Consider the following 21,760-nt stretch of genomic DNA (forward strand, 5'->3'; position numbering starts at 1 on the left):
AAAATATGATGCCTCTGCACTACTTAACTGCACCTTTCCATGTATCCTGTACGTTGTCCCAATAACACAAAAGCTTTCCCTCTTTAACTTATTGTAACACCACACTCTGCATTTTGTTTTTATTATTTCATCACCTGCTGTACTTAAGTATGGGTTGACCTGCCTGGATAGCACACAAAACAAAACATTTCATTTTAAATCAGTATGCGACACAATAAGCAATTCAATTCAAACAGCATTGTAGGTCAGGATTGAACCCAGGCCACTGGTGTTATTAGCTAGTGGTTCTACTAGATAAGCCATTGTGACCACCTCCAATAGATTTAAGCATTATCTACCTTATTAGCCTGTTACTTGCCATAATTCTACTTTTCACATTTTATATCCATGCAACTTAATTTATAACTCTCAGTTAATAATTTGGCTTCTCCTCTCTGATCTGCTATGACTATTTTTATGGTCTTGGAGGCATAATTTGCTGAACCATTTGTCCATTTCCCAGAAAAAGACGTGTCAGCCTTTTCCAAAACATGCTTCCTAAAATTCTCCTCGGTTTTGTCCAAAATATATATTTATGATGGGATTGATATGGAGGAGTTGCTTTTTCATATTTTGTAACCTCCCTTGACAGCACATTATCTGAAATCTCTCACTATTGTTTATATCTCAGACATTAATTCAGCCTGTCAGCTTCCACACCAGAGAACACATAAGTTCCTTGCTTTTGCGGCAGGTGGAATAAGTGTGTTCCTATGAGGCATATGACATTGCCAAAAAAATTAATGTTAAATTTAATTTCACCTTCCAGATGCAGCTCAGTGAGAGAATGTGCAATGTTGGTTTAGTTTTAATTAAATACACCGATTTGGAATAAAAGGTAATGGCACAGAAGGAGAGCATAGAGTCAGTTCTGGGGATGCCAGGAAACCAGCCAAATGGATACTTTTACTGCAGGTGGATTTGAACCCATGTTATGAATACAGAGGCCTGCATTTAAGTTCATAATCTGGGTTCAAATCTAACTGCGGCAACTGCGAAATTTGTTGAATTGCATGCTCTCAGGGTAAAAAGCTAGTCCTAGAAAGGTGAGAATGGAACAACTTGATTATTGTAAAACACCTAGTTCACCAATATCCTTCAAGAAGGAAATTTACCATTCTCACACTCTGTCGTTCCAGTAACACCAGGTCCACTATCCAGAGGTTGATTCTTAACCACAATGTTAAATGATTCAACAAGCTACTCTATTTGAAGGCAATTGGGAAATGGCACAAATATGATCTTTTTGAACTTATGGAGGTTTATACAATCATGTGGGGCATGGATAAAATGAATGCTCATGGTCTGTTTTCTGGGGTGATGGTTCTAAAACTAGCAGGTGTAGTTTTAAGGTGAAAGGGAAGAGAATTAAGACAGAGGTGTGTGGGAACTTTTTCTCCCATCAAGCCCAAGAAGAACAAGGTGACCAGCTTTGATCACTACAGGCCGGTAGCCACATATCTACAGTGTCAAAGTGCTTTGTGAGGTTGGATATGGAGTAGATCAATTACAATCTTAGGATGGAACTGGAGCCAATTCAGTTCACCGTTGTCACCTGGCCCATGATCAACACCATCATATCAGCAAGACATGATCAACTCTAGATCTGGGACTGTTGTCCCTCTGCATTTGCAGAGCTGTGTGTTTAGTCCCCTGCACGACTCCCTGGACACTAATGATTGCTTAATTACGTTCGGCTCCAACGTCATCTATGAATTTTCTGATGACAGCAGGGTTGGCTGAATAACTGGAAATGATAAGTCAGAGTACAGAATGGAGATGGAGAATCTGGTTGGCGGGTTGACAGAGTAACAGTGTTCCTTTCAACACCGCCAAGGCCAAGGAGATTATTGTTGATTTTAGGAAAGGGAGGCTGAGAGGCATGCAGCTGCCCATATTGAAGGGACAGAGGAGGGAGAATTAGTACCTTCAAGTTGCAGGGAATACATATATCACAGGCTCTGACCTCCCATCCATTGAAGACATCTATGTGAGATGCTGCTTCAAGAAGGCAGCCAATATCTTAAAGGGCGCTCATCACCCTGGTCACCACCTCATTTCACTCCTACCTTCAGGAAGAAGGTACAGAAGCCTGAAGTTCAGCACCTTCACGAACAGTTTCTCTCCAATGAAAATCTGGCTTTTGAATCCCCCTTACTACACTAATCATAAAATACTCTGATACTATTCTTCTATAACACCTTATTTTTTTCTGGCACTATGGTAACTGTTAATATTTATCATGTATCTTTTTTATTTGTTATCTCTTTTTAATTTAATTTACTATATCAGTTGTTTTTTTTCTCCTTTACAAAGTATTTGTTTAACTGCAGCGTGTAAGATTTTTGGTTCATATTTACATTTATAACGTGTATGAGAATAAACTCATTATCATTATCATCTGGAATGAGCTACTAGAGCAGGGGAGGGCAACCTTTTATCATGTGTGGGCCGGATGGTGTGTCAGTGGTTGAACGGCGGGCTGCTCTGATGCTCCCATAAATTAAGTAAATAATGAAACACAGACATTACATCATTTAAGTTTTTGTTGTCTCTGCTTGAAGTATGTAATGTACAATGTATGAACAGACTGACGATAATTTATTAAAAAAACAATCCACAGACAAAATTCAAGCACTGAGATCAACCATTTTCCTTCCAAAAAACTACGATGGTGCATTTCAGGTCAGGAAGGCATCTTCAAATCTGGAAATGCACCAAAAAACACGAGTTAGTCATTAAAATGACACAATAAAAACATGCATCAAAAAGGAGAAAAATTAGTCAAAATGAAAACAAAATAACTAACCCTTAAGCATACAGCAGCTCAATCAGTGGGAAACGTGTTTTTGTTTGTTGTTTGAAAGCATTTTGATATTAGGTGACATAGTTGTTGATGTTAATACCAATACCTCATCTAAATGGGCATTAGTCATGTTTGTTCTCAAGTGGTTCTTGGTGAACTTCATTTTTTGTGAAGTTTCTCACACATTTATGTACTGCCAAACAGTGATGCCATGTTTTTTTGTGTGCTCCACCAAATTTTATAATTCCAATATGGGAAAAAAAAATTGTGGAAGTCAATCAAAAAAACATCATCTACTTTAAATTTGGATTTAAAACTCATTCTAGTGTTGAATGTAAATGAGAGGACATGACTAGAGTTTCACTTGGACGACGTCTCTTCAAAGGCATATCGAGTGTAATGAAAACAAATAAAATCAGATAGATAATTAACTAAATTAAAAAAAAATTATATAAACTGATGAAACAGAAATTTTAAAAACTGAAAATTCACCTTGCCGCGATTTCAAAAAAGCGAAGAGAAAAACAAGTTCTGACGAAGAACAAGTACTCTGCAGCAATTGAAACTAACTGCCTCAGGGCGACATCTATTAACTTTTTTTATCGGTAGTGATATTGTTGGTCCTTTTTGGTTCCACATCTATTTTTTGACATTTAATGGAATTTTTCCATTTTGCAATTTTTTTGCACTACTTGTATCAGTGGGCCATGTGCATGTGGTATTTTGGCATTGAGTTGCAGGCTAGTTAAATTGGTTGTTAGAGGAAGCTATCAAAGTGAATACAATTACAATGTCTTAAAGACATTTGGACAAATGTGGGGATGGGAAGGGTTAAGAAGGATCTTGACCAAATGCAGATAAATGGGATTAGCCTGCAATGCCATCTTGGTCAGCATGGAAGTGTTGGGCTGAATGGCAGGTTCCTTGCAGTTCCACTCTATGACTTTAATTGGAGTCAAGAGAGACTGCAGATGCTGGAATCTGGAGCAAATAATGAGGTGTTTGTGGTATCCGGAACAAGAATCGAATTGAACAGTTCAATAATTACTGACATGGATGGCAAAAACCACATCCAGTGAATGGATTTGAAGAGCCCACTTCACTTGCAAATGGTTCCAATCACTGCTCCATTTCCATTATTCTAACAATTTGGTGTTAGATTTTCTTTCCAACCTTCTTTGAAAGTTTCAGTTGAACCTATCCCTTGCATCCATGTTCGCTTCTGGTCTTGTGGATTTTCATAAATTTATTCTCATTTGTAACTGATCCATTCAGCATGGACACAGCTTTTTCTCTATTAACTCTACACCATTCATCATTAAATCACTCTTTAAAGCTTTCTGCTTAATCTGAACGATCTCAACTTCTGTATTTGAAGCATATCTCCGTTCAAACCCTCCAAGGACAACGTAACCATCCGATGTCCCAAAATGAATGAAGGAGCATCGCTGACTTCTAACAAAGGCTGTTAAAACAACTGAAGCGTAGCTTGCTCTCATTTGTATTCAAGTCCCTTTGAGCTCACAGTCCACATTGCGCTAGCCTTTTTGATTGCTTTTTGTACGTGTCTCCTGGTTTTTAATGAATTGTGTACTGTGAGCCCCAGGAGCTGCTGAACAAAATAACTCTAGGTCTTGCAAGACAAACATTTGCAAACAACCTTTTTTGCATCTGCTGTTTATGGAAGTCCTCAGCTGAGCCACACATTAATTGGCAATTGAGTTATTCATAGAAGTAGGGTATGGAAATATTAAATGAAACCACTTTTGATTAATTCTCAATCTGAAAAAGTTACTGTGACACGTAAAGTTTCTTACATATAATTACTATTCACTGTCAGACTTGCAAAAGATTCTTCGATATAAAAGCTGACCTTTCAATTGTGATAACTACTGCAGGAAGACCTCTTTATTGATTGAACAATTATGTGCAGAACTTTCCCTCAGCAAGTTAATTGATCTGAGTGAAGTCAATGGTTGGTGATAATTATACTGGGGCCTTAGGAGATGACAAAACCATATTTACTGTTCATTTGACTCTTGTTGAGTTTAAGTTAGTCTGTGGCAGCAACTATCACGCAGGGCAGATCACTGAATGACATTCTTTTGCCCAGTTCACTTGGTCCCAATTGTGTAGACTTTACTCTTTACTGCAATGACCTTATCCCAAGTTTAGTTTTTGGTCCATGTGCTGCAGCACTAAGACTTCTTACCTTGATCTCCACTCAATGGCCCAACTCAGCTACTGTGAGAACGTATCGTCTGCTAAAGCCTAGAATCATGCCTTTATTATCATAACCTCAAGTTCAAGTTTAATGCCACATGTTCCAAGATGCAGTGATCAACTTACTTTGTGAGCAGATATCTCATACTTAGTACTTCAAATCCTTTCTTCTGGCTCTCCATCCCATAGGATGACGATGGTTCCTTTCAGTTTAGTTTGTGGGGTTTGATATATGGGTCCTGAAGTGGCTATACAGACTGATCCTTCACAGGCACTGTGAGGATACCTCACCCCTCAGAAAGGAACAGAATGTGTGAATGAATTTTAGCTGAGTAGGGAGTTGCACAGGTCCATACCTACCCTCTCAATATCTCCTCCAAGATCCATGACAGCTGGGGTAAGTTATGTTGCAGTGAATGGCCAGACCAAGCTTTGATGGAAGGGATTCCCTTTCCACACTTCACGGCACGTGTTTGTTAGATGGCCATAGACCCTATGAGAGAGTTCGTCCGCCATTTAACAGGTCTCGTTTTTCATCCTTCAGGGTGTCTAGCCACCCTCCGCCCCAGGCAAGCCTGGTGGAGATGCCAGTTTAGTCGTCGACCACCTGACCATGCAACAGGTAGTACTGAGTTATATGATACCAGTAGCATTCAGACGATTGACCTGACTAAATCAGATGAGTGACCAGACTAAAAATTATATGGAGTGCAAAGGGAAGAAGCTATGCTTCAGTTGTTTTAACAGCCTTTGTTAGAAGTCAGCGACACTCCTTCATTCATTTTGGGACATTGGATGGTTACGTTGTCCTTGGAGGGTTTGAACGGAGATATGTTGCAAATGCAGAAGATGAGATCATTCATATTAAGCAGAAAGTTTTAAGGAGTGATTTAATGATGAATGGTGTAGGGTTAATAGAGAGATCTATGTGAGATGCTCCTCAAGAAGTCAGCCAATATCACAAAGGGCACCCAGCATTCTTTGATGCATAGCAATGGCAACATAATTTTACTATTTTGAGGTTCATTCAGGTGTCAGGTAACAGTGGGAAATGAACTGTCCTTGAATCAGGTGGTGCGTGATTTCACATTTGTGAATCTTCTTTCTGAGGTTGAGGGGAGAGTGTGGCAGGGGATGGTATGCTTTTTAACATGTTGGCTGCTTTTCCAAGGCAGTGGGAATTATAGATGAAATTGATGGAGGGGAGCAGTGTGTGTGATGGCCTCAGCATTGCACAAATGTTAGTACATGTCGGTAACTAGACCATTCAGAGTCTGCCTCCACTGAGGATAAATGAGCACCACGAGTTCTCAGAGCACCTATTTGGAAAGCTTTTGTACCCAGCATGGTCAGCGGCCCTGGACAGAGGTTAGCACAACACTATTACAGCACCCCGTGACCTGGGTTTGAATCCAGCACATTCTTTCAAGGGTTTATACGCTCTACCCATGACCTCTGTGGGTTTCCTCCGGGTGCTTCAGTTCCCTTGCACTCTCCAAAAATGTATGGGATTGGGAGGTTAATCAGGTGCAATTGGGTGGCATGGATTTCATGGGCTAGAAGAAGTTTCTACCGTATTCTAATCATTAAAATGAAAATAATTGAAACAAAGTTGGAGAATAAGTTTAGATCAGAAATAAACTGTAACCGCAAAACTCTGCCTCCACTCTTGAGCAAGGAATTGTAAACAACATTGCTCACTTTTATGGTAAGAATACTCTTTTCTTTTTTAAGTGAACTGCTAACAAGCAAAATCAGAATCCCATTCCAGAAAAGGAACACACACAAAAAATAACCTGTGAACATTCCAGTGCAGTACAGACACTTCTGTTTCAGGATTGTCTTTCACACCCTGTCCTCTGTAGGGATTCCATCCCTGTTTCTCGGTTCCTCTATCTCGATCATTTTGCTCCCAGGATGTGGTCTTCAATGCCAGATCATTAGATATTTCCTCATTCTTCAAACAACATGATTTCCCCTTTCCTCCCATCTCCATGTTCTGCAGGGACCTCTCCCACTGTGACTCCCTTGTCCACTCCTCCCTCACCATCCTTGGCACCTACCCCTGTGACTGCGGGAGATGCTCCACTTGTGCCCACACCTCACCACCAATGGGGACCCCAGGAAGATTTTGCAGAGGTCATCTGCTGCATCCAGTGCTCCTTTTGTGGTTTCTTCTACATCAGAGGGACTGAATGGGAAAATGCTTCATTGAGCATCTTTATTCTGTTCGCCGCAATGACATGGATCTCCTAGTGGCCACCCATTCCTTATCCTGTTCCCTTCCTAACATGTCTGTTCATAATATCATGCACTGCCAGACTGAGGCCACCTGCAAATTAGAGAAATAACACCTCATCTTCTGTCTGGGCCCCCTCTAACCAGATGTAATTGACATTGACTTCTCTCATTTCAGACCCGAAATGTCAGTAAGATACCTACCTTTACCTCCTACGGACACTAAGTTCCTTCAGCATTTCTGTTTTGGTAAATTGAAGACCCTTTATTAAAAGAATTTCCTCCATTATTTTGAGCTCATTTTCCCCAGGTATCCCAAATTATCCTTAAACCAAGATCACTAACACCTTTATCTAGTTCTTATCTTATTAGTTTGAAGAAACTACTTACTTCTCATACACTCTTTCAATGTAAGTTTCCTTTGAACCCACTGAGTCAATACCAGATTGCAAAGATTTCCTATCAGTCCCATTCCCCATCACACTGATGAACGTTGGCACATCGTAAGGGACTGAAATAACAAAAAAATTCTATTTAGGAATTTAATAGAAGAAGAAAATCAAGAAGTTGGATATTTTAGAATAGTAGAATTCAGGTGACTTTCTTATCTGAAAGGAAACAGATGTTCCAGAGGATTTGCTTGCAACAGGAAAGAGTTTGAAGGTATTTATTTTCTTCAGTATGAACATGATAAATGTATACTTCATCAGCTGAGATGTACTATAAATATTCTGACCCTGCCAATAGTGGCATGACAGAAATGCAGTCCCTATTTTTAGAGAAACAAGTGGGATCTTTGCCCACACCCCGCCTTGTCCTTATTTGTCCATCATATTGCTAAGCAAGTCAGGGTGTTAATGTTGTAAATGTCAAGTAATTGAAAAGTAATCAATGAACAGGTAAAGTGAGGAAGATGCACACATTTGCAATCACTTTTGACATGACATAGAGTCAGAATTTATTGTCACGAACGTCATGAAATTTGAAGTTTTGTGGCAGCATTACAGGTGCAAATATTGCTATAAATAAAATTAAAAATAAATAATTGAGTGCAAAAGACGAGAAAGTGAGGTCGTGCCTGTGGTTCATTGTCTTTTCTGAAATCTTGACAGCAGAGGGGAAGAAGCTATTTCTGAGCCGTTGAATGTTAGTCCAGGCTCCTGTGCCTCCTTCCTGATGGTAGCAGTGCGAAGAAGGCTTGATCTGGGTGGTGAGGGTCCTTGAGGATAGAGGCTGCTTTCTTAAGACACCACCTCTTGTAGATATCCTTAATGGAGTGAAGACTGGTGCCCATGATAACACTGGCCGAGTTCACAAATCTCTGTAACCTTTTCCTGCCCTGTGCTTTGGCACTTCCATAACCAGAGAGTAATGCAATCAGTTAGAATGTTCTCCATGGTACCCCTGTAGAAATTTGTAAGTCTTTGGTGACACACCAAATCTCCTCAAACTCCTCATCACTGATGCAACCTGGAGGTCAATCTTTCAGGTACCCTGCACAAGGACACCCAAGTGAACCTTTGACTTTAGAATTTTCTCCCCATCTGAATAATACTCTTCCCATCTAATTCTTCTACCAGAGTGCACGAACGTACACTTTCCAGCATTGTATTTCATCCGCCACTTATTTGCCCATTCTCCTAATCTATCCAATTCTCTCTGCAAACTTTCGGTATCCTCAGCATCACCTCCCCTACCATGATATTTTTATATCATCTGCAAATTTAGCCACAAAGGCATCTATTCCATAATCCAAATCATTTATAAGTAAAAACAAGCAGCCCCAACACTGATACCTGCGGAGCACCACTGGTAACCTGTAGACAACCAGAATAGGATCCCTTTTTCCTACTCTCTGTTTCCTCATGTCCAGCCAATGCTAGTCTCCTTCCTGTAATTCCATGGGCTCTCATCTTGTTCAGCAACCTTATGTGTGGCACCTTGTTGAAGGCCTTTTGAAAGTCCAAATGCACAACATCCACTGCATCTATTCTTTCTATTCTACTTGTAATCTCAAAAAATCGCAATAGATTCACCATGGATGATTTTCTTTTAAGGGCTGCATGGTTGGCATAGCTGTTATCGCAATGTCTTTACAGCACCAGTGATCAGGATTTGGGTTCGAATCCCACCCTGCCTACAAGGAGTTTGTGCATTCTCCCCATGACTGCATGGGTTTTTCCCGGGGGCTCTGGTTTCCTCCCACCCTTCAAAATGTACCGGGGACTCCAGGTTAATTGGGTGAATTTGATGGCATGGACTCATGGGTTGAAATGGCCTGTTACTGTGCTCTATGTCTAAGTTAAAAAAAAAATTCTAAAATTTAAGAAAACATGTTGACTTAGGTCTATCATTTCATGCACCTCCAGATATTCTATAACCTCATTCTTGACAATTGGGAACAATGTCTTCCCAACCACTGATGTCAGGCTTTATTTTCTGCTGCCTCACTCCCTTCTTAAATAGCAGTGACATTCGTGATCCTCCAGTCCACTGGAACAATGCCAGACTCCTGGAAGATCATTACCAATGCCTTCACAATCTCTGCAGCTCCCTCCTTCAGAATCCGAGGGTACATCCTATCCAGTCCTGGAGACTTATCTATATTTAGACCATTTAGTTTTCAAAGTACCTTCTCTCTTGTTATCATGACTGCACTCACTTTTCTGAGAGAGCCACTAATGACTTCCACGCTGAAGATTGTTCCAGAATATTCATTCAGTTCCTCTGCCATCTCCTTATCTCCCATTATAATTTCTCCAGCATTGTTTTCGATTGGTCCTATGTCTATTTTGCTCACTCTTTCACTCTTTATATATTAAAAAAAACTTATGGTATCCTCTTTCAATTTACTTGCTAATCTCCTTACATAATTTATAATTTCCTTCCTAATCACCTTCTTAGTTGTCTTCTCTAAGTTTTTAAAATATACCCAGTCCTATAGTTTCCCACTTATTTTCACTTCCTTGTCTTATTTTTATTTTGGTTTTAACTTCCCGCGTCAGCCACAATTGTCTCATTTTTCCATTCACAATTTTCTTTCTTTTTGGTAGGTGCCTGTCCTACACTTTCCTCTATTTTTGCAGAAACTCCAGCCATTGTTAATCTGCTGTCTTCCCCATTAGAGTGTTTTTCCAATCAACACTCTCTCTCATGCAACAATAATTTCCTTTACTTCACTGCCTCTTCAGGGTTCCTTTACCTTAAACTCGCTAATCACTTCTAGTTTTGTCTGGATTTTGTTAAGGTACTTCAGAGATGATGGAGTTTCATTCATCCAGGCAAGTCTAGAGTTTTCCACCACAGTATTATCAATGTCAATCTGAGTTTATTGTTATATACTAAAGTACAATGTACAGACATGCTGAAATTCGCACTTGCTGGAGCCACACAGGTACATAAGATACTGTGTATTGATGCATACAATAGTGAAAATTAAATTATCACCATGAGGCAAGGCAAATGATAAATATCAAACCATTTCACCTGTTGATTTTCAATAGAATACTTGTTGACATGCCAAATCTCCTCGGACATCTTGGAAAGTTAAGCTGTTGATGTGCTTTCTTCACAGTTGCTTCGATGCTGGGTCCAGGAGAGATCCGCCGATATGTTGACAACCAGGAACCTGAAGCTACTGACTCTCTCTGCTGCCATCCCATCAATGAAGGCTGACTTGTACCTTATGGATGATAGGGAGGTCTTGGGTGTCAGGTGAGTTTGGTCCTTATTGTGATTGATGAGTGATAAAGGGCAACTCCAGAAACAAAAGGAGTTGCAGAAGTTCTCTAATATAATAGAAGCTATTACAGCTCCAGTGACCAGGGTTGGTATCTAACACCATCTATAAGGAGTTTGTACATTCTTCCTGTGTCTGGATAGGTTTCTTCCAGCTGCTCTGGTTTCCTCCCACCCTTCAAAAACCTACCAGAGTTGTAGGTCAAGTGGATATAATTCGGCAGCATGGGCTCATGGGCTGGAACGGCCTGTTAATGTGCTGAATGTCGAAATTTAAATTTAACATTTAAGAAGTGCAGAAATTCTCACACCTAACAGAAGCGATAACAGCACCAAGGACCAAGGTTTGCATCTAGCACTGTTTGTAAGCAGTTCTCCCTGTGTCTGCATGTGTCTTTCCTGGGTGCTCCAGTTTTCTCCCACCTTAAAAAATGTATGGGGTTTTAGGTTAATTGGGAGACATGGGTTTAAATGGCCAGAATCAGCTTCTACTGTGCTGCAAATAAAATAAATAGATACATAAAAGTTCTCGAGGGTGGCTCACCTTCTGAAGAATAACCAGGACAATAAACACTGACCTTGCCAATGGAACTGTGCAGTGAATGCTTGTGATTGACAAGCTGAGAAGGTGGATGGTAGCAGATTTAGTCACAGCTTTCAGGAAGGGAACAGCACAATGCCACAGCTAGTGGAACGGTGGCCTCGTACCTCCTGTGAGTAAGGCTCAATCCTGCACTCACTTGCTGTCTGCGTGGAGCACACATGCCCTCTCCGTGGCCACGAGAGCTCCCTAGGTTATCCTGTTTCCACCTAAGAATGCAGGCTTGCAAGTTAATGATCCCTAGTAGTTGAAGTAGGATCTGTGTGTACTTGGGCATGCATTGTTCATTGGAAAACAATGGGATCAGTGCCTGAATGATTGAAACATTGTCCTTTTGGACCAACTGCAACTGTGAATGTTTATTTATCTTCGCATTACATACACTTATTATCTATTTTTCTATATTATGGAGCATTGTAATCTTAATTTACACCATTGGTAGTGTACTTTATGCATAGTACTTATGTATATGACATTAAACGGTAATACTGTCTCATGTCACAAATGGGACTCAGTGTCCTGTCTCCAGGCTCTGTGACTAGATGAAGAAAAAACAGAATGCTGGAAGCATTCAACAGATTATAGGCAGCGCCTGTGGGGAGAGAAAAAAAAAACCCAGGACAAGTTGGAAACAAACTAAATTTTAATTTGCAGAGAAAGGAGATGGCTGGAAAGAACCAAAAGAAGGTCCGTAACAAGGTGAAGAGCAGAAGAAATTGATATAAAAGGCAGAATCTATCATTCAGTATGCAAAGGGTTAATTTACCCACCTGAATTTCCCTTGATCCCTGCTGTCTCTGTGCATGCCTTCTCCTGCAGGAAGTGAGTTGCATAACTCCTAGAAAGAGCCAGAGAGAGGCAATTGTGTGAATTAACCCTTCCCATGTTGAACGATTCTACGACAGATTCTGCAAGATTTTCACATTCAATAGTTAAAAATGGAAAACCAACAAACCTAAATTTTGAAAACATTCCAAGTTGCAATCGATATTGAAGTGAATCGCAGTTACCCACGATCGGAAATAATTTACACTTACAATCTTTAAAGGAAACTGCACTGTAATCCTGGGCTGCTAAACTGGGAAGACACAATGTTCCAAAAGCAAATCAAAGGTTTTGGAACCTAATAAAACAAAACTTGTGTAGCTACGATAGGCCATAATTGAGTTTTTAGCTTGAGAGACTAAATCCCGAAATATTGGTTCTATATCTTTGCCTTCTATGACACTGCAGCACCCGTTGAGTTCCTCAAGCAATTTTGTGCTTTCACTACACTCACAGCGTTTGCAGACTTTCTTGTTTCAGATCAAAATCATTATCATTGCTTTAAATTTCCTGATACTAATGTTTCTTCGAAATATCTTTTTAAAATTAATTTTTAATGATACAGCATGGTACCATCTAGAGCATGAAACCAGTGCAGCCCAAATACACCTATTAACCTACCAAATTACCATGTGGAGCAGCACGGTTAGCACAAATTACAGTGCCAGCGACCCGGGTTCACTGTCTGTAAGGAGTTTGCTTGCTCTCTTTGTGTCTGCATGGGTTTTCCCTGGGCACCCTGGTTTCCTCCCACCCTCCAAAAATGTAGAGGAGTTGTCAGCTAATTTGGGTGTAATTGGGCAGCACGGGTTTAAATGGCCAAAATCGGCTTCTACTGTGCAGTAACCCCATATGTTTTTGGAAAGTGGGAGGAAACCGGAGCACCTGGAAAAAACCCACGCAGGTCACAGCAGAATGTACAGTCTCCTTACAAACAGCATCGGATTCAAACTATGTCTCCAAACATTGCTATAATACTTTACCTTTTAACTTCAACTTTGAGGATTCAGCACGACTGTTTTGTGCTGCAGCTATTCCTTGTAATTCCACTTCGGTAGCTTATCATACCTTCCTTGCGCTAGGGTTGTTGATCAGATCATTCTGCATGGCAACAATCAGATTGGAAAACCATGCTTCATTGGCCAACGTACGGGTGCTGATTTGTACCACGCTCCAGCTAATCTCTGGCTGCATTGTATTTGGGGTAGGTAATCTGATGCAGAATTGATGCAGAATGGAGAGAGCAGGGGAAGTCATTCATCATTAAGATATCGCAGACTTGCCTTATTTTCATGTCTATTTGGGATGAAAGAATATGAATATCAAGTTTGGGCTCTGCTGTCTGGAAAATAGACAGGTGCGCACTGACCGAAGGATGTCCATTAAATAAGCAAAGATAGGGAAGAGGGAGAGATATTTCTGTTTGTTCGAAAGTCTATAAAAAAGGGCCACCACTGTAAAAATATTCATCAGATTGCAGATTTCAGATTTATTGTCAGAGTACCTACATAACATCACATACAACCCTGAGATTTTTTTTCCCTGAGGGCCAGGCAGAATTATCATTTATTGGTAGTGCTAAATAACTGTACATATTGTATACATGTAAACAAATAAAGAACTGTAAACAGAAAACAAATGTAAATAAACTGACTGCGCAATACAGAGAGGAAAAAATAATCATAAAATACACATCTAAGAGTTCTTAAACGAGTTCCAGATTGAGTTTGTTGTTGAGGAGTGTGATGGTGGAGCCGTTCCTGAACCTTGTGGCCTGAGTCTTGTGGCACCTATACCTTTTTACAGATGGCAGCACCGAGTGTGTGCTGGGTGGTGTGGATCCTTGATGATTGCTGGTGCTCTCCAACAGCAATAGTAGAGAGGCTTTTGCCTGTGATGTCCTGGGCTGTGTCCATTACCTTTTGAAGGGCTTTACGCTCAGGGGTATTGGTGTCCCCGTACCATGATCCAGCCAGTCAGCACACTTCCCACCACACATCTGTAGAATTTTTTTTGCCAGTGTTTCTGGTGTCATTCAAACCTCCCCAAATTCCTGAGGAAGTAGAGGCATTGATATGCATTCTTCACAATGCCATTAGTGTGTTGAGTCCATGGAAGATCTTCCGAAATGATGACTTCCAAGAACTTAAATTTGCTCATCCTCTCCACATGCAATAAGGAACTCGAGAAATGTCATCAATTGACTGGTTGCAACACTCTATAGAATGGAGGAGCCAATGCACAGGACAAAAAAATAGAATGCTGTGAACTTGGCCAGCGCCATCATGGGCTTCGCTCCATTAAGGATATCTATAAGAGGTGGTAACTTAAAAAAAAAAGCAGGTTCTATCATCAAGGACCCTCACAACCCAGGTCATGCCCTCTTCACACTGCTACCATCAGGAAGGAGGTGCAGGAGCATGAAGACAAACACGAGGACCAAGGACAGCTTCATCCCCTCTGCCATCGGAGTTCTGAATGGACAATGAATCACAGACACTACCTCAGTTTCTCTTCTTTTTGCACAAATTTATGTAGTTTTAAATGTAATTTGTACTGTGATGGTGCTGTAAACAATGAATTTTGTGACTAATTGATGGCATAAATTCTGATTCTGATTGCGAGTGAAGAGAATTCAGATCTCGTTCTCACAGTGGGGATGAATAACAGATGAAGTTGTAAGGGAATGGCAAGATAAGAAAAAACAGAATAGCAAGATGGAATAGAGAAATCTTGAACACTGAGCACAGAGAGTCAGACAGCATGGAACAGGCCCTTTGGTTTAACTCAATTAAGTTAGCATTCAGAGCTTGTCCCAATTGCCTGAGTATAACCCATTTCTTTCTTGTCCATATATCTGTCCACATCTTCTGCACATTGTAATTGCACCCACTCTTTCAGTTCCTTCTGCCAGTTCATTCCAGATATGCAGTGAAAAACTTGACCCTCTGATGCTTCTTCTATCTCTCCCCTCTCTCCATAAACCTTTGCCCTTTTGGTTCTAGAATTACCTGCCCTGGGGAAAAGACTATGATCATTTATTTTGTCCATGCCCCACATCATTTTATATACCTCTATAAGTTCACTCCTCAGCCTCCTACACTCCAGGGAATAAAGTCCCTGGCTATCTATCCTCTCCCTACAACTCAAGCCCTCTTGTCTTGGAAGTATCCTGGTGAATCTCCTCTGCACCCCTTCCAACTTATTAATGCCCTTTCTACAGCTGGGTGATCTGAACTGCACCTAGTACTCCAAGAATGGTCTCACCAACTCCTTGTATAGCAATTGGGCTGAATGGTCTGATTTGTCCCATCAAATCAAGATGATTCACCATCATTCCAGAGACATGTCAAATTACTAACAAGAATAAGGAACCTTTATTTTTAGTGGTTAACCATTTGAGTTGAAACACAAAAATTTCACTAGATTCACAGTGTGATTGGCTTATTATTAAAGGGAATGGACAAGCAATGCTTTTGAGTTTTGGATGAGAGATGATCTTATTCAAACATAAGATTCCAAATGCATGCTTGACTGGGCAGATGTCATGAGGATATCTCCTCTGATGAAGGAACTCTAAAATCAGTGTCCAGAGCCTAACAATGGGGTTAACACTTAATTTGTGAATCTGTAGAGGTCATCTACTGCATCTGGTGCTCCAATTGTGGTCTCCTCTACATTGGAGAGACTGGACGCAGACTGGGAGCTCACTTCAATGAGCATCTCAGCTCTGTCCCAGTGTTCACCCATTTCAATTCTCTGTCCATTGTTTCATGCACTGCCACACTGAGATCATCTGCACATTGGAGGACAACACCTCACCTTCCATCTGGGCACCCTCCAACCAGATGGCATTAACATTGACCCCATTAACATTAACATTGACCCCACCCATGTCTCCTTTCTTGTAGCTCTTTCTCTCCCTCTTTCCTTTTCCCTCTGTCTCCTTTACCTCAGCTCTTCATTCACAGAGCCTAACCTCCCCTCCCCCAATCAATTCTCATCTTTCCTCTCCCTGGCCTCTTCTCCACATCCAATTATCACCTTTTGTTTGTTGGTTTGTACTCCTCCCCCTACTATTTGTTTTATTCATCCATTGCCTGCTTCTTCCCATACCTTGAAGAAAGCCCAAAACATTGGTAATATATCTTTATCTCCTGCATTGAGTCTTCGCCACGATCCAGTGCGGTGTTCTGTAAACTCCGGGCTTGGTAGCACTGCACCCCTGCTGCTGCATTGGGAGTTAGATGGGGGTGGAGGGTGATGAACAATGCTGCGCTTCTGGGGTGTGCCTGAGGGCAGTCCTGATGAGGTTATGGAGCTTATGGAGTGCCTGAAAGCTGCCGACGCTTGGCTCCACTGCCCTGACGGCCCACTCCTCCTGCAGCTCTGCACCTCATATCTGCCCTGCTTGGCCTCTGGCTCTGAGCAGCCGATGCTGGCTGCCTTTTTGGCTGAGCTCCCGAGCCACCCCGTCGCCTCCAACCTCCACCTAACTGAAGTGTTGGTCGAGGGCCTCCTGTATGGTACACTTCGAACACCTCCACCCCCCACACCTGTGTGAGTCATTGGCTTAAAGGGGCCAAAATCAAAATGATTCTGAAATCCTGAAGATTTTGAAAAAGGGCAGGTGTCCGGTCACGACAATTCCATATAAAAGGTTAGGCACCTGTATCTGGAATTGTCTACTGTCGAGTACAGTAAAGATTGATTGATTAAATACATTGTAGGCTAGGATATATTTATTGGCTTTATCCTCAGTGCATTACATATACATTTCTTCCTACACCTGCTGTCTTTCAATCACTCGTTTACACACACTACCCCATGGAAGGGAAGGTGTGGTTGCACGTAATTTTATACTTGTTATGGAAAATATTTTTTGAGTTTTCTTGGCTCCCTCCTTTGTTATAACTAAAAGATCTATTTTTCAACAATGTGAAGATTGTGTTTTTATTTCAAATCAATTCACAGACAATAATCTTGACAGTTTATCTGCAACCTTGCATCTGGGCATTTTTCAACATTCTAGATTCAATATCACGTTCTCCATCTTTAGATAGTTCTTGTTGTTTCTGTTTGTATCAGAACTGATTATTTCTATCTGTCAGTCATACCTGATTTTGTCTTTGCCTTGTCTCTTTCTATGGGTATGGTTTGGTCTGTTGGGTATTCCAACAAACTTGATATTAACAATACGCAATACAGATAAATAAACATTATCTGATCTCAACTGCTACGTTCACCCCTTAATCTCACCTTATCAGAGAACGCTGCATCAAACAATGCCATTATAATACTGAACACAGCTCGGAACACAAAATTCTCATCCATGCATGTACTCCATCGACATCTCCCACTGCCTAGGAAAGGTAAGCAACAAGCCATCACACCCTGGACACATTCTCTTTGCTCTCTTCCCATCGGGCAGAAGGCTTAAGCATGTGCCAAAAGACAGTTTCTTCTCTGCAGGTTGAATGATCCCAAGACCAGAGGACGTGGGAAAGCTGCCTACCTGTGAGGCCCTTTGTGGGGCCTGCTCCTCATTGCAACCTCCTGGACCCAACAAGTGGATTATGATCAGAATGTGTTTATCTCCTTACCCCGAACATCACAGAGTTGCACACCGTGGAGAAAGGCCCCCCAGACCAGTTCACCCAAGTTGTCTAACTTAGTAACTTTGCTTGTGTTGAACCACATATGCCTTTTACCCTTTCCTATCCACTCGCCTGGCTAGGAATCTTTGAAACAACTTCTTTTGCCATTTTTATCCTGCTACCCTCTGTGTGAAAAAGTTGCCCCTCAGATCCCTTGTAAATCTTTTCCATCTCACCTTAGCATCAACTTCCCTCAAATTCACTTCATTCATCTCTGGGAATGCTTTCCCCTTTCTTGATCGGTCTGTCTCTCTTTCAGGAGGTAAACTATCAGAATGAGATGGCTGCTCTTTGCTTGTTCCTCAAAGCAGGGCTCAGGTCCAAAATCCTGGTAATATATCTTTACTTCCTATGAATGCTGCGAGACTGGCTGCATTAACTGGCTGTTTTTACAGATGATAGGAAAGGGTGGAGAATGAGGCTCCTTTCCATGAAGGTGATTTTTTTTTAAGCATTGTATTTCAGCAGATCTGATTATCATTCAATGAGACTTTATTGAACTAAACTTTGCCTTCTGCCACGCTGGGATTGAAAATCATAAACATATAAATGACCTGCCTAATGCCATCAGCGCAGCACCATATCATAACCATAAATGAAAGAAAAAAACTGATTGTTCTCTTAAGTTCCTCTTCCATTTGTATAAACACTATCAATAAATTGCCATCCTGTTACATCATATTTATTGCACAGTTGCAATGCTACATTTATCTAACAATGGGGCTTTGGTTGATATCTCACTGATGGTCAGTTATACATTGAATGCTGTTTCGATTTAAACATGCGTTTACTTATATCCATTAAGGGTTTAATAACATTTAGAGTGAATTGATTTAAGGCTGTACTGTAGTGGTAGCTACAACGATCGAGAGATTGAAAGAAACCACAGGTCGAGGTGAGTTTCAGTTTCAACTGTTCATTTGAAACCTGCACGCTGCTCTTTAAGGGCAAGCCCGCGCCACGTCACCACGTTGGCTGCCACGTCACGATGCAGCCGAAAGGGCATGCACGATGGCCGAGGCCACTAGGAGTCCCCAAACCCGATGGCGCCATCTTAACGTGGCTGCTCCGCTACCGCAGGCGTAACATACAGAGCCAGTTCATCTGCGTCGTAATGTGGGCTGCCACAGTATCTAATTTATGGTTTGATGTACCTGGGACAATAAATCTTTTCTTCAAAATCAAAATACTGCAGATGTTGGAAATCTGAAACAAAAAATAGGAAGCACATGAAATACAGTTTTGCAGCAATTTCTATTTTATAATGAACTATTCCTGAGACTGAAGTGTTGGGATTCATTTAATCAGAGATCCACATGCATTATATGCAGTTCCCTTATTCTCTGCGGTGTACAAAAGTGATAGAAAAACTCAGCAGGCCACGCAACATTCATAGGAAGTAAAGGATAACCAACATTTTGGGCCTGAGTCCTTTGTTACGAATGGTGAAGTTCCTGAAGTAGGGTTCAGGTCCGAAACATCGACTGCCTTTTATTTTCTATGGAAACTGCGTGACCTGCTGAGTTTCTCCAGCACATTTGTGTATTGCACTTGACCCAGCATCTGGTGATTTTCTTGTTTTACTACTAGGATTCTCTCTCCGGCCAGCTCTTAAACTTCTGCACCTTAGAATTCCAATGATGTTGGTTAAGAACTCATTGATTGTGGCAAACCCCTCTCTACCCCTACTTGCATTTTGCAGGGATAAGTCTTTATGAAACTCAGTGGGACTGAACAAACACATCGTGTGGTCAGCACTGCTCCACATTAATTAAATTAACACATTCTTCTGCAGAGATGTTTATGTAAAAGCGAAATTAAAGCTACAACAAGCACCTATGTTGATCAGTGAGGAGGAGACGTTGTTTCCAATTCGTACTGACTGTACGAATTGGAAACAATTGATGAGAAAGTCGAGGATCCAATTGCAGAGAAAGTGACAGAGGCCCAGAGTTTGTAGTTTCTTAACCAGCACTGGGTGAATGGTGTTGAAGGCTGAGCTGTAGTCTATGAAGAGCAGCCATATGTATGAGTTGCTGTTTTCAAGGTGATCCAGAGATGAGTGGAGAGCCAACAATGTTACATCTGCTGTGGAGCAGTTGTGAAGATCAGTGAAATTGCAGTTGGTCCCGATCTTTGCTTAGATCTTTGGTCATGTTCATTGTGGCTATGACCAGCCTTCTCAAAGCATTTAATCACAAAAGACATTAATGCTACTGAGCAATAGTCAGTTCACACTATACTTCTTGGGCACCGGGGATGATCGATGACCATTTGAAGCAGCGGTGACACCTTTTGTTTTCCTTTTGCTGCAAGCCAGCTTGTGATTTTTTTTTTCCAAGGCACAACATCCTCCGGTATCTAATATTTTCTAAATCAAATTTAATGCATTCTGACTCTTTGAGAAAACCCATTACCTCCAAAATCCCTCAAGAGTCCAGGACGTTTTTTTACCCCAAAGTGGTTGACAAGCAGGAGGTTCTCATTGATGGAAGGGTGGGTGTTTAAAAAAATCAGTCCAGGTGCAAACATAAATCCACTGTCCTGCAACTTGTAAAATTAGATCGAATGAAAGAAGAAGGTGAGGAGACTGGAAATTTTCTCCCCTTGCGATTTGTTTTCGTGTTTCTTCCTCGCAATTTATAACACCGCCTGGGCGGATCCTGGTCACCAACAGCGAGACGAGTGAGTCAGTGGCCATGTCAGTTTCTCTGTTTGACTTCAGTGAGCAGAGCGAATGATGGGGTGAAAGCGCAACCTGGTGATCATTCAGCTGGAGGCAGCTGCCAAATATGATGGGGAATGCGAAAAACAAAACTGTATTTGTCAGAAGGGTTTTCAGGACAGGGGATTTAGTTTTAGTTTCATTTTAAATCTCAGCAAGTGACGGAAATATTATGTTTCCTCCAACTCTGATTGGTAACTGGAATCTAGAATTAAGTTGAATGTGAATTAGGGTGTGGATATGCCCTGCATTTTATTGCACTTGTTAGTGCAGAGCAGGACTTTTCTTAAAATAGAAACCCACCCAAATGAACTGTGGATTCTTTGAACAATTTTCCATGAACTCTTCAGCTGAAAGCTGGTTACTCAGTGTGTTTCCTGCCCGTGCTTGGAGTTTTTCACTCAGACTCTGGTTTTCATTATGTTGTGACATTTAATATGACCAACTCATGAAGGTTTCAGCAACATGTGAATTCAGAATGATGTACTACCATTGCTGATTGCCAGTGCCATTCCAAATGCATCTCTACTGCCTCTCTACTTTACTTCTTTGTTTCTTTTCATGGGATGAGGGATCGCTCGCAAGATCATCATTTATTGCATGTTCCAAAATACTTCTTGAAGATAACATGTTGCTGGACCATCTAAAAAAAACGAATCAAGCCAATTACAGTGAACAATGAAGGGGGCGAGCTTAGAAGAGATTGAGTACCCTGAAACTAGATGCATTGGAGTTTAGAAGAATGGGAGGGAACAATGATGATCAACAGGACAGTGAGCCAATGCAAAGTGAGCTCGGCGTCAGCCCGGCCAATGGAAAGTGTGAAGGGGAAGGGGCATGGTCATTTGGAGGGCACTTGCAGTGTGTGTGTGGCTAGAGGTGGTCGGGACCAGGAGAACTGCTCAAGG

At 41.2% G+C, this 21,760-nt stretch overlaps 1 long non-coding RNA gene across 1 annotated transcript; it reads right to left on the minus strand.

Moving 5' to 3' along the window:
• Positions 1-2,645: 2,645 nt before the first annotated feature.
• On the minus strand, positions 2,646-13,518 carry LOC138760102 (uncharacterized). The gene is made up of 4 exons (XR_011355407.1): positions 13,454-13,518; positions 12,416-12,483; positions 7,697-7,817; positions 2,646-2,745 (listed from the first exon to the last, which is right to left on the minus strand). It is a non-coding gene; the product is annotated as an uncharacterized lncRNA (long non-coding RNA).
• Between the last annotated feature and the right edge of the window lie 8,242 nt (positions 13,519-21,760).

Source organism: Narcine bancroftii, chromosome 4, assembly GCF_036971445.1.
Source record: "Narcine bancroftii isolate sNarBan1 chromosome 4, sNarBan1.hap1, whole genome shotgun sequence".
Taxonomy (NCBI): Eukaryota; Metazoa; Chordata; class Chondrichthyes; order Torpediniformes; family Narcinidae; genus Narcine; species Narcine bancroftii.